The sequence below is a fragment of the Rutilus rutilus genome, assembly GCF_951802725.1.
Source record: "Rutilus rutilus genome assembly, chromosome: 10".
Taxonomy (NCBI): Eukaryota; Metazoa; Chordata; class Actinopteri; order Cypriniformes; family Leuciscidae; genus Rutilus; species Rutilus rutilus.
Genome location: NC_140215.1, coordinates 5,432,818 through 5,446,142, shown reverse-complemented (window position 1 = coordinate 5,446,142; position 13,325 = coordinate 5,432,818). Strand labels below are relative to the sequence as shown.

The 13,325-nt window shown below is 38.4% G+C and overlaps 1 protein-coding gene across 9 annotated transcripts in view; it reads right to left on the bottom strand.

The window, feature by feature from the left end:
• Positions 1-13,325, bottom strand: part of tns1b (tensin 1b) — a 224,740-nt gene that overhangs the window by 146,618 nt on the left and 64,797 nt on the right. The gene's annotated exons all lie outside the window — the stretch shown is intronic.

Here is a 13,325-nt window from a genome sequence, read left to right as displayed (position 1 = left end):
CAGCTGCGTTTAGGTATGACTGAGGCCCCCGTGCTTCACCCTCAGTAGGAGCGAGAGGGGAGAGAGGGGCCATCCAAAAACAAGAGAGCCATGGACAGGATTTGGGCCGCTGCAGGTGTGTTATGTAAGCTGGAACTGCACATTTGGATCTGAGCTGTGCTCCCCTGAACGGCCCCCTGTTTTAGGCCTTCATGGTGTCATTATCCATAACAACGTCTGACGTTTCTTTTTCCTGCCTGCATTTCATGTTTAAGTGTTAAAGCAGGAGATTTGAAACAAGAGGGTGGTAAAAAAAAGTGAAACAAATGAATTTGTTAAACTGATTAAATCTGATTAAATAATCAATGTTACGCTGTGTATCTGGAATCATAAAGAAACCAATCTAAAATGCAGTAAAAAAAAACAATTCTGTACAACAAGTTACCAAGAAAAAAATGGTAAAATAGCAATACATTTCAGGTTTATTATAGTTAACTTTCTAAAACAATTAAATTAAATTAAATTAAATTACAATAAATTATAAAACAAAATTGAAAAATAGCAGTACATTTCAGATTTATTAGTTAACTTTCTAAAAAATTAAATTAAATTAAATTAAAAATAAATTATAAAACATAAAATTAAATTAAATTAAATACAATTAAATAAAATACAATTAAATTAGATACAATTTAATAAAATAAAATAAATAAAACTTATTTTATTTCAGCTAAAAAATAAAAAAACAGACAACAAAATTACTAAAATTTTAAATGAAAATGAAAGCAGAAAATATAAAAGTACAAGAAAAGAAAAAAAGAAGAAAAAAATTACAATAAAAAAAAAAATATATATATATATATAAATATAAAAAAAAAAAATAATATATATATATATCAAATCCTACAGTGTATATCAATGATATATAACACTGGGGCAGTCCAAGGATCAGATAAAATAAAATGCATCAAATGTTTTGGATGGAACAAATAGGGTTGAATAGGATGAATAATTTCAGAAAAAAATGGGTGTGATGCTTAAAATAATTAAATAAAAATGTATTTAAAGGAAAATGAATGAATGAATGAATGAATGAATGAATGAATGAATGAATGAATGAATGAATGAATGAATGAATGAATGAATGAATGAATGAATTGAATGAATGAATGAATGAATGAATGAATGAATGAATGAGCATATTTAAGCATCATGTAGGCAGCGCTCCCCTTCGACTGCCAGTCTATCTTGGCAGGGATCTGATATGCCACGTGTCTCATGTATTGTGAAGCTGACGGGGCAGCACAGAGAGGACAGTGAACTTCAGCTGGCACTCGTGCTGCAGTGTTTTCTGACATTTGGACAACAAGCTCTCAAGTGTCTTCATTCTGTACAGTTTGTCAGAGTGAGCAACAGTGACTAAAGGGGAGGAGCTTAGCAAACGCCAGATGCTGTCAAAATACATGTAATGGATCAGAAGAACTACTGTATAGAAGAAATTACTGTATACGACAGACCCCCTCAAAGTCAACATCTGCATCTATAGCCTGAAACTAGTTCAGGAAAAAAACGCCACGAGTCTGTGCCTATGCTGCATCTGAACTGGCTCTATTGTTTAATCTTAATTCTGGAACATTATGACCATGTCTTTATGATCCACAATGCAAAGCAAAGCTAGAATCGTGCTTGAGGTTTTATTTCATTTGGACAAAGATGCTTTATGTGCAGACCTCACCGGAATGAAACTCCACGGGACAGTGTGACATTGACGGCTACGTGCCAAGAATGACACAGTCTCATTTCTATTCCTCCGTCAGGACGAGCCTCGGCACCAACTTAATGTGATTAGCCTAATCTAATTAGCCATAAACAATCAATGCGCCGGATAGGAGCCCCAGTCTGAGATCTGTGTGTCTTTAACAGATCCTGGATGATACCATCACAACATACAGACATGCAGTCCGGCACCTGCGTATGTGTACAGCTCAGTTTAAAATGCCAGAAATTAAAGAAACTAATAAAGAAATGACATTTATGTCATCATTTACTCACCCTCATGTTGTTCTAAGCCTGTATTATGTTTCCATTCATTTTGTGGAAAACAAAAGGAGAACTTCTGAAAAAACTGTCAAGGACCAATAATCAGCATCATAAAAGTAGTCCGTATGAATTGTTTGCTATATGCCAAATCTTCTGCAGCCATACAATTTTGAAATATCAATAGTTCTGACTGATACCGATGTTGGAAGAGGATCAAAATGAAAAATGAAAGAGGAAAAAAAATGAACTGCGTTCGCAAATATCTGTGTAGGACAGGAACTATTTCTCCATCCACTCATCTGAACTCTAGATTCCAACAGACAGAGCAGTCCAGTATTGAAATATGCATCTTCTTTATGACTAAATAAATGAATAAACAAATTATTATTATTCATTTGTTGTTGTAAATAAAATAATATATTGTTGTTTTTGTAGTAATAATAATAATAAATCATGTTTTATCATTTTTAATTTGATTAATTTGATTATACAAGTTGGATAGTCGGTTATGTTAATAATGATTTTTTTTATGTTAAACAGCTCCCCAGAAATGCAACTTTCCATATAATAGAAGTATCTATACTGGTATCAATATTGACAGCATTAACCTTTATAATGCTTGGTTTGAGCAGGTCTCTCACAACCAAAATTCTATAAATATTCACACAAAAATGATTGATCCAACTTGATCCAACATTTGAATGCATTTATTAAAATATTTTGGAACAAAGGCTGGTTAAATAATGCCAAAATATTAACTTTGGGTGAACCATTCATTTGAAATCAAAACACTTTCTCACATTGCCAAATATTGCATACCTGCACTCACTTTTCTTTCAGCATACCACACACAAGAATGAATACTGAGGGAGCCTCAGGAGGACAAATAAATAGAGTGCAAAAGACCAGACAGGAAAATGTCTCAATCAGAGCTCGTGTGAGAGGAGAATGAGACTCGTCTGCGTTCCTGACAGTGAGACGGGACCCCGTGAGCTTTTATTCACACGGCTACAGGAGGAGAAACACTGACAGAAAGCATCTTGGCACACAAACATAACACACTCCTCTCCTGATACTCCCTTGTTTACACCGAAAATACACACGTATACATACCCCCCCAAAACAAAATGACCAGGCTCCGCTGTTGTGCAATTGTTTCAGGACAATGTGGGCTTTCTGGGATATGGGTTATTGTTGAGGGACGTTGTGGCTGGGGATGCAGGAATTATGGGGAGGGCTGGCTAACCTTCCGCAGTCTTTTGAAGCAGATGGGGTTACGAATTACCCAATCCCATCACCCCAAACACTGCCAGCCTTTCAAATGGCCCATCTCACTCTCTCAGACTGGCACAAAGGCCGAACCCCCGGAGCAGGGCACACATCATCTCCCATGGCCTGCGTAACTGTATACACAACCCCCTCGCAGAGACACTAAGCCCCTGGGAAAGGCACTCAGGCCCATTCAGACGACCAAACCACACAGCAGACAATACAGCCTCTCCCCCCAATGAGAAGAAGAGGTGGGGCGGGTGGAGTAGACACCAGACAGCAGCGTAAACACACACATCCACGCAGAGCCTTCATTACTTCATTGATGAAGAGTTCAGAGGAGAAGACACAGGTGATCAGCCATCAAGAGCTCCATGTATAGGCTATATCACTGGACACATATATCTCAATACTTTTCATTCTTACATGTATATATATTTTTTTGTTGGTTTGTTTGTTTTAAGTATAAACAAGTTCAGTGGAAGTATTTAGTATTAAGCAGCACAACTGTTATCAACATTAATAATAAGAAGAAATTCTTCTTGGGCAGCAAGTCAGCATTTCTGAAGGATCCTATCCAGCAGCCTGGATCCCAAGACTGGTTGCCCACTGAAGCTAAGCAGGGTTGAGTCTGGTCAGTACATGGATGGGAGACTCCTGGGAAAACTAGGTTGTTGCTGGAAGAGGTGTTAGTGAGGCCAGTAGGGGGTGCTCACCCTGTGGTCTGTGTGGGTCCTAACGCCCAGTGACAGGGTCACTATACTGTCAAAGAGTACCATCCTTCGGATGAGACGTTAAACCGAGGTCCTGACTCTCTGTGGTCATTAAAAATCCCAGGATGTCCTTCGAAAAAGAGTAGGGGTGTAACCCCGGCATCCTAGCCAAATTTGCCCATTGGCCTCTGTCCATTATGGCCTCCTAATCTTCCCCATATAGCCTAACTTATGGGTAGGGGTAGGGGTAGGGTTGGGGTTAAGACAAAATTTTTCAAACAGGAATGGTGTCCGAGGATCAACAAAATATATGTAGATCCAGGAACACGTCTAGCTCTGTAAAATCAGGTAGTTCCTAGTTGACACTGTCACTTCTTGTGTGTCCTACTCTCATGCAGAAAACTTTTCCCAAAACCGTACCACCACAAGCACCTGGTTTCAGATGCAGTTACTACAGGACAACAATGATTCCAGGTGTGTGTGTGTGTGTGTGTGTGTGTGTGTGTGTGTGTGTGTGTGTGTGTGTGTGTGTGTGTGTGTGTGTGTGTGTGTGTGTGTGACGATGCTGTAAAGCCACCTGTGATTCTCTTTGATAGCTTTCCTTGAACTTGACGTAAGGTAAGACGTTTCCTAGAAAAGCTGGAGGAGAAAGATAACACTCTATTCTCACAGTGCTGCAGTGGGGCCGGACACAAACAGGAAGAGGTGTTCCATAGAATAAATTAAGTAATACGAGATTGGAAGAACATGATCTTTTAACTGAGCCATATGTATCAATGTGTCTGCTAATACACCCTCATTTAGCTCCTGAAAGCTTCATCTGCCAGGCCCAGAAGCTTCTTTCTTTTTGTTTCTCACTCCCTCTGACACACATTCAACTTTCTCTCCATCCTTTCAGCTCGACGACACAGACTGGGCACACGGCCATCAGCGCTGAGGCAGGGAAGGAGGTGTGTTACCATCAGAAACTCTTTTTGATCAGGAGAGAGAAAAAGTATTTGGACACTTAAGTCACACTTAAAAAGATAAATCCTGGACATTGAATTAGATGCATGGTCAAAACAAGTGACATCTAGAGACAAATTATGGTAGCTAGATGTTAAGCACAATTGATATAATCTTCAGGTTCATTTAACAAACTAGAATTTGAAGGTTAAACAAGTTGAGTGCTTTGCATTGTAGGATACAGTGGTGATCTATACATACTAAATACTACACAAATAGTATAAGAAAAAGAAGTAGACTGCAGATTTAAAAGAGTAGTAGTAAAATGCCATTTCAAACACAGTCCTTTGGTATAACCAATTCAACGTTATATAATTTAAGAATGGGATTGAAATGTGACTAAATCAAGGCTCATTCTAAACAGATGTAGGATCATTCGTTTAAGGCGTCAGGTTTTATGTCCTAGTACAGTTGGAAAGCATTGGTCTCTCCACGTGAAGCCCCGCCAAACAGCATGGGAAAGTGTCTGTAGGCGTCCTGTGAGGCGTGGTGAATACAGCCATTCACCTACAATCCTCTTAGTGTTTAATCTGTAAATTAACTCTGTGAATGAAGTCATTCCAGGGTATTCAGATCTGCCCTTAAGTGATGTTAAATTACAGCAGTGGTTACTTAAACACGTCCTCTTAAAAGCAGCATGCTACAACAGATAGGAGCACAGAGCCCCAGCAAGCCAGTCTGTGATGCACACACACATTTGTAATGTATACGGCCACCTTGCAGCTTTACAGAAAATACATGTTTCTATATTACAATTTACAGTGATCTGTTATCTGAGGTGACTGTGTCCAAGTTATGTATTTCAGCAATGTGCATATACAAATCACGCAGTTAGCTAACAATGTATTGATTTAAGGCAGAAACAATGAGCTCATTAAAGTAATTATTACGAGTTGTGAACATTGTGATTGCAATATATGGAAAATTTAGCATTGGTGCATATTGATTCAGAGTTTGCGTCATCTGAAGACCTCGCAGGAGTTGGAGTCATCTCTTCACACCAAATTCGTCCTTCAGCTTACAAAATTAGTAAGTAAACGCTTAAAGGCACACTATGTAAGATTTTTGGATCAAAATATCCAAAAACCTCTAGAACAATGTTATAGATTTTGTTGATTTGTGTACTTACATTATCCCAAATGTTTCTAAGAATGTTTAAATCCAGAGAAATAAGCAGTTTTAACCAGGATGACATACCCGCGTTACCCTCGATTTCCAGTTTTATTTTGTAGAAACCATGGAAACACCAAAGACGCTCTAATAAATTAGGTTTTTTTATTATACAGGTGAGCAACTGTTAACTGAAAACGAATCATTGTTATACAGCTCAACACAGTTAGCCTTTTTTAGTTTAAATCTTGAATTACCGTGAGTACCATTTTTACTATGCCTAATATTGATCTAGCTCACTGCAGTGCAACAGGTGTCTCATATAGTAGCCGCTGAGCGAACGCACTCGTAACCCCCTCATACGCATGACCGGAAGAAGCGGAAGCGGTCTGTGGCATAATAAAAGCTCCACTGCTCTCGAGCTGTGTGTCGTGCTTCGCTCCAACGGCTTTCGTAAAGTTAATAAATCATTAATACATTACTGGTCATCCATGAATATGATTTCTGCCCGAGTCCCGTCGTATTCTCCACCGGCTGTAGAGGTGAAGGCAACAACTCCCATGATTCCACGAAAATCAAGGCGTCATCAAGCTACGCCTCCGTTTTGAATAAACGACCTCTAGTGGCAAAATATTACAGTGTGCCTTTAAATGAAATGTTTACAGTATTCACACTGTCTGAATTTGCTCACTCCTTTTCTTTCACACCGTCCTGATACATCAAACTCTGTGGCATCCCCTATGTAGGGAACAGGGAATGAGTGAACAAGTATGTAATTTCAGATACAGTCAGTGTTTTGTTTGCTCAGTAAAGCTCTCCAAAGCTAAACCTCCAAGTGGCCTTATTTCATTTTCCCTCTCCAATCATTTAGCCCCGTTAAACATTACTCATTCCCATATATCTGCCTCAACGTACTATGCTCAACACTGGGGCTTAGCATAAATCTACCAAAACCCACACATACACTCACAGTAACCCTTAAAAATCACCTTATACAAATACACTCACCCTAAAGTCTCCTCATAAATCCTTTAAACACACACACAAACACTTAAAATCCACCCTCTTGTGTTTACCTGATACATCAATCACTCCCTCAAACCATACAAACGCAAAAACACAAAACATCTTCACCTGTGAATGAACCTAAGAAGCTGGAAAAAATGCAAGAACAAATGAGAAATCCATGCAAAGCATGCCAACACAATGCTGGAGTTTGTCTACATATCGGAAGAGCCCATCCCAATGCATCCATTATAGGCAGTCACAGTGCCAGGATAAAATTGTTGGATCCGGCCATCCACTGGGCTATGTCCACACCCATGCTTCTATGATATTCTAATGCCAAAACATGGCTGGGGTGTTTTGGCTTGTTGTTGCTATGGTCTTCTAGGTAGTTGCTTTCTGGTCTAAGTCTCTCAAAAAAGCCTACATTTGGCTTGGGTTCATCCTTCAGTGCAAATCTATGGGATTTGTTTGTCCATGTTTTATTTGCTGGTAAAAAAAACCCATAAAGCCCATCGCTTAGAAAGCAATATCATTCATGTCCATAGCACAAACAGTGTAGCACAAGGTAAGCATCTTATGAAGAACTGCTAATAACATGGCAAATAGGCTCATTTGTACAGTCCATTACCAGCAGGTCTCCTGAACTCTGATTTATGGCTTGGACACTGTTGGCCAAACTTATTTTCACATCATAAGGTCATTTGGAAAAGGCAGCGCTGAGTTTGATTACTAGGATGTCAACAATAGTATACAATGACAGTGAGATGTTTCTTGACATGTCCATACACAAAGCCTTTGATTTCTGGAGCATGTAACCAAAACAGTGATTTGACTATCTGGATTTTCTCCAGTGATTATATTCCTTGTTCACATTACATCTTGGAACAGGGAGTTTTTGTGGAGAGCTGGGAGTATTTGGAATTGGGAGGGGAGATTTGTCTTCTCCATTGGTGTTTGACGGTGAACGTGATTTCACCAAGTACAACATGTTCCTGGATCAACATCTTTGTTGATCCTGGAACAACATTTTAAATCAACCAATCAGAAATGAGAGACATGTTTACAGTGTATGTCAAGTTGAGGCTTAAAACAAGGGTTAGGAGCTTCTACACCATTCTTATTCACCTATCATTTCCCTCTGATTTTAGGGGTAAGTTGTGGGAAGGTTTAGGGGTAGGGATATGGATATGGTTAGCACTACATTTTCAGACAGGAATGTTGTTCCAGGATCAACAAAATCTGTTGATCCAGGAACATTTCTTACTTGGCAAAATCACAGTGACCAGTGTTTGCCTTCTAACTACCTGCCATCCCTGGCACAACCTCAACCAAGCTTGCTGTCTGTTCAAGATCTATAACGGCCATTCCCAAACTGTGGTCCGTGAGGGTACTGCAGGTGGTCCGTGGAAAGGCAAAATAAAATATAAAATAATATTTTTTACCTTCATTTTACCAGGAAATTCCCATTAAAAAAGTAAAAAGAATATGTAGGCCTATATTGATATACAATTTAAATTAACTTGTCAAGTTATTGTGTGATTACTAAAATAGGCTAGTGGTGCTCGGCCGTGACGTTCAAGTTCAGTGCCGTTAGAACCACAACATGGATCGGTGAGTAGCAAGAAGAGAAAAGTGGCAGAGGCAGATATGTTCTCATTATCACATCACACGTATAGCCTTTAGTTTATAGGCAGTTTATGAAACGAAATGTTTATAAATGGAATGAATAAGGCCTGTTATTATTTTAATTTCCAGTAAGTTTCTTGACCTCGCGTTTCTGAAATGTTTTGCGGATGTGCTTGTTAAGTGAACAAACTCAAGCCTAACGTTACTTTTTGAGGACTTGTAAAACCCTAAAATCGCCAAAGGTTTTGAAATGTTGACTATATCCAAGTGTTCTTATTACTACTGTATAGATTTCATACTCCATTGCTATGGAAATAAGCCTGTTCAAATGAACCTGATTATGCCCTCGGGCGCTTGAGTAAATAAATAAATGAAATATGTGGCAACTGTTGTGAGCAGTAAACTTTCTTTTAACAAGCCGTATATACTGATGTGATGACCAGATATAGTTTTAGTGCTAGTAAGCCTATTTAGAGGTGCGGATTAATTCAGGTGTGTGTAGACATATTTTATTATGTGTATTAAGAGGTGGTCCGTGAAAATTCTTGATTAAAAAATAGTGGTCCACACACACAAAAAGTTTGAAAACCCCTGATCTATAATACCTGGAGAAAATCAGTCCGTTGGCCTTCCCATTCATCTCAACGACATGGCACGAGACTGCCTGGAAGTACCCAACCTGCTTGCTGCCTTCCCCTCGCCCTGAAACATCCCACTTTCTGTACCTGACTGGGATTTGGGAGGGTCTGGCCTCTCTGGGACACCCACCCCCCACCCATCCCACCACAATGTTTTCTTTCACAGCGCTGCAATTCTTCTGCTCACAAAAACATTTCTCAGCAAGGGGGGTCTGACCTTTGACCTCGCCCCCCTCCCTTTCCTTCCACTCTTTTTGACCCCACATCCACACAAGCACACAGAGGACGTCTCCTTCTCCTTGCACTTTAAAAAGGGTTTGAAACCAAATTCTGAGCACCATAGGGGGTTCGCTCACCATAGGAGGAGCCCCCAGAGCATCTGAGGACAAGAGAAGCATTAAAAGAACACCAAGAACTGATGCGGCATATTGATTTGAGAGGAAGACCAATGACTCGTTGAATTCAAAGCGTTAGAGAGAGCCCAAGGGTCCGATCAAGTTCTGCTATAACATCCGCAAGGAGACAGACAGGTTATATTTGTCAAACAAAGCATTTTTGAGTGAAGTCTGTTAAGTGAAAAAAGCTAAAACATATTACTGAGGTAAACTTCCTCCACAAAAATTAGGAAAGACTGTCAAACAAAATCATTTAAATGACAGGAATGCACGATACTGAAGTTCTGGCCTATAATTACTTTCATGTTATGGCCGATTACCAATGAATGACTGATATTATAAACAATACTATTTTGCATTAATACATAAATAATGACAATTAAAATAATGCTATGATTGATTTTATTCATCACAATATTATAAATATATACTCTTTTATTAAATAAATAAAAGAAAGTAAAAAATGACAAATAGTTTGTATGCTATAAAAGAATTTTGACAATATCATAATATTTATATATGAAATATGGATACATTTTCCTTTTGAAACCTGCTATACATTAAAAACTATGCTGTTTGAATTTTACAAAATAAGTAAAATAGAGGACGAGGCATCTGGGAAGTTTGTTAGATAGTCCCTGAAAAACACTTAAAGGGTCAAATCTATTTCACAGTATATCACTATCCGTTTAAATTCATGCTAGATCATAAAATAGTTTGAAAAAAAATCCCATATGTATTATATAGTATATTTTATTTTGATTAATCGTTATACAGTATAACGATTAATCAAAATAAAATATTCTTTTAATTAAATAAATAAGTAAGGTATTGGCAGTTAGCTGATTTGGTACCAATATATTATCATCTTGTAGCCTAAGTGATTTTTATGGAAGAGCACATGGAAAATATCCCTACATCACTGAAATACTGTTGGTGTCACGAGGTATAACACCTGTATTTCTGACAGTGGGATGCTATTTTCGACCAATCAGAAGACTTTAAGTTGCTCTGTGCTTGTACGTTGGATTTTCTGACTGTTTTTGGCTGCCATCTCTCTCCAAAACCCTACGCTCCAACTGCAGAGACACATGAATGACTGATGATTGAGGGACAATTCACTTTCTTCCAAACATCCTGGGTCAAATGGCTGCAATTGTTTAAGCATTTCAAACAAACCTCACACAAAGGCGCTGTAGCACAAAACCCCTTCCATCTGGATCGAATTAACCACTATCTGCCCTAGTCCAAGCAATCTAAATCAGCAATGCCTAAATATTTATATTAGTTGTACTCAAGGCCAGACACTCATTTACTTATTTATTATGATGAGTGTGTTTGTATAGTTTAGGGATTTGCTCCCCAATCCCTTGGTCTACCCCGGCCAGTGTTGTGGACCGGGATCAGTCTATCCCACCGGGGCTCCTCAGGAAGAGGAGATGTAGTGAGGATGACAGACGGAAACCAGTTCCCATCTCAGTACAGACCGATCTAGTCAAAGCTCATCAGACAGCTGGCACAGTTCCACCGACTGAGACCCAGACTAACCTTTACATTACACTACAGGGTTCCTGAAGGAAGAATCTCATTCATTTTCTCCATAGCATAATATATTCTTAGAGATAATGTATAAACCTTTCAAGACAGCACGTGTAACCTGCCAAATCATTTAAAATAACTTTCACAGATAAATATGGTTCACTTTGCTAATGCTATAATTATGATGTTTCTACTATTGTTGCTTAAATGTTAGGCCACACTTTATTTTGATAGTCCACTTTAGACATTCTTCTAAGTAACTTCGCAACTACATGTCAACTAACTCTCATTGGAGCATTAGTAGACTAAACTGTTAGTATGGTTAGGTGTTAGGGTTTGGGTTAGTAGAATAAGTTGACGTAGTTGCAAAGTTATTAATAGTCAGAAGAATGGGTCGCATTCATTAATAATTGCGTAGATTATTTCGAACTTCTCACGAAAAATCTCTGCCTAATTCACAACACGTTCGTACGCACATGAATTTGTTCTTAACATCGTTCTGATGTTAGTGAATTTGGAGTATTCGAAATGAGCGGCATCATTTGCATAAAACACGCCCAAACCCTCTCCATATAAGGGCTTTCCGCACATGCTTTTCTTACAGCCCTTCGTCACTCTCGTCAAACTTGCCGCTGTTTGCAGGCGCGCTCTCGCCCGATCCTCGAGCAATGACAAGTATGCCATTCTCACCGCTCTCACAATAAACATTCTATACAGACCCAGATTACAGACCTCTTTTGAGTCAGCTGTACATACGAGTATATTTGCGTTATTCAGAGAAACCTCACAGCTGACCTCAAACCTCAAAGCACAACTTGTTTAAATATTGTATATAATATACAGTATAAAATAAAATAAATATTTAATATATAAATTATTACAGTGCCAGATCATAAGGAAGCTTGTTTCCACCATGGAATAAAACAATTTAAAAGATAATTGTGACTTTTATCTTGCATGCAATATATATAAACTTGCAATTGCGAGAAATAAATTTAGATTTGCGAGATGAAAAATCACAGTTACCCTTTTTTTTTTTATTCTGTGGCAGAAACAAGCTTCCATAAGATCCAGTAGTGCCAAAAATATTATATATATTTATTTTTTGAATTTTTTTTATGGTAGATGCCAATACCAATATCTATAGAGCTGGGTGGCCAATATACAGTATATAACTTAATATAAAATATAACTTAAATACAAAAAATTACAGACAATTTTCAAAAGTGTACTATATCCATCGACAACAAAATTGGTAGATTTTGGAAGTGACATAAGGCAGATACTTCTGTAATAAGACAATCCAGAATATTTCAATATTTAATCCATCAACCAGGTTGATATCAGTCTATCACTACAGAGAGAGAAAAAAAAGAAGATATATTCACCCTCTTTACACATGTTTGCAGGTGGTCATCCTCTGTCAATCTCTAGTCCTGGGAACTTGAAGATCAGTGTCTGAGCTGTTCTTATGATCGCTCTGTTCAGGACCCAGATTAAGTCATTTTTCCTGGGATCTGCTGAAGCCATTATTCCGGTTGGGATGTCACAGCCCAGAGCCCCCATCACTGCCGGAACTAGACCGGCTACACTCGACTTGTCACATTCTTTCTAACTTGTCCCGGGTATTCATTAACGTTTTATACTCTTTCTTCCTGATGTTGCATTCACATACGACTAACATATCCATGACCACCCACTGCTCCTCATCTAAAAACACACATGACAGAGTGGATGACTATTACTTGCTCATCAGTCTTAAAGTCCAAGAATTTCTTAGATTTTCCTGTCAAACCACACATGAGGCCTTTTTAAAACAAAACACATATGCATGTCCACACGGGATATCGCCACAGAAAACACCACAAATTCAAGTTCTTCTTCATTTCATGACGTTTTGAAAAAAATGATACAAACTTTCTTGAGAGTCACTGGAGGTCTACATCATCTAAAGCCCTTGCGGCATGCTGATATCCAATGATCCCATAGAGCGCTCTATATTA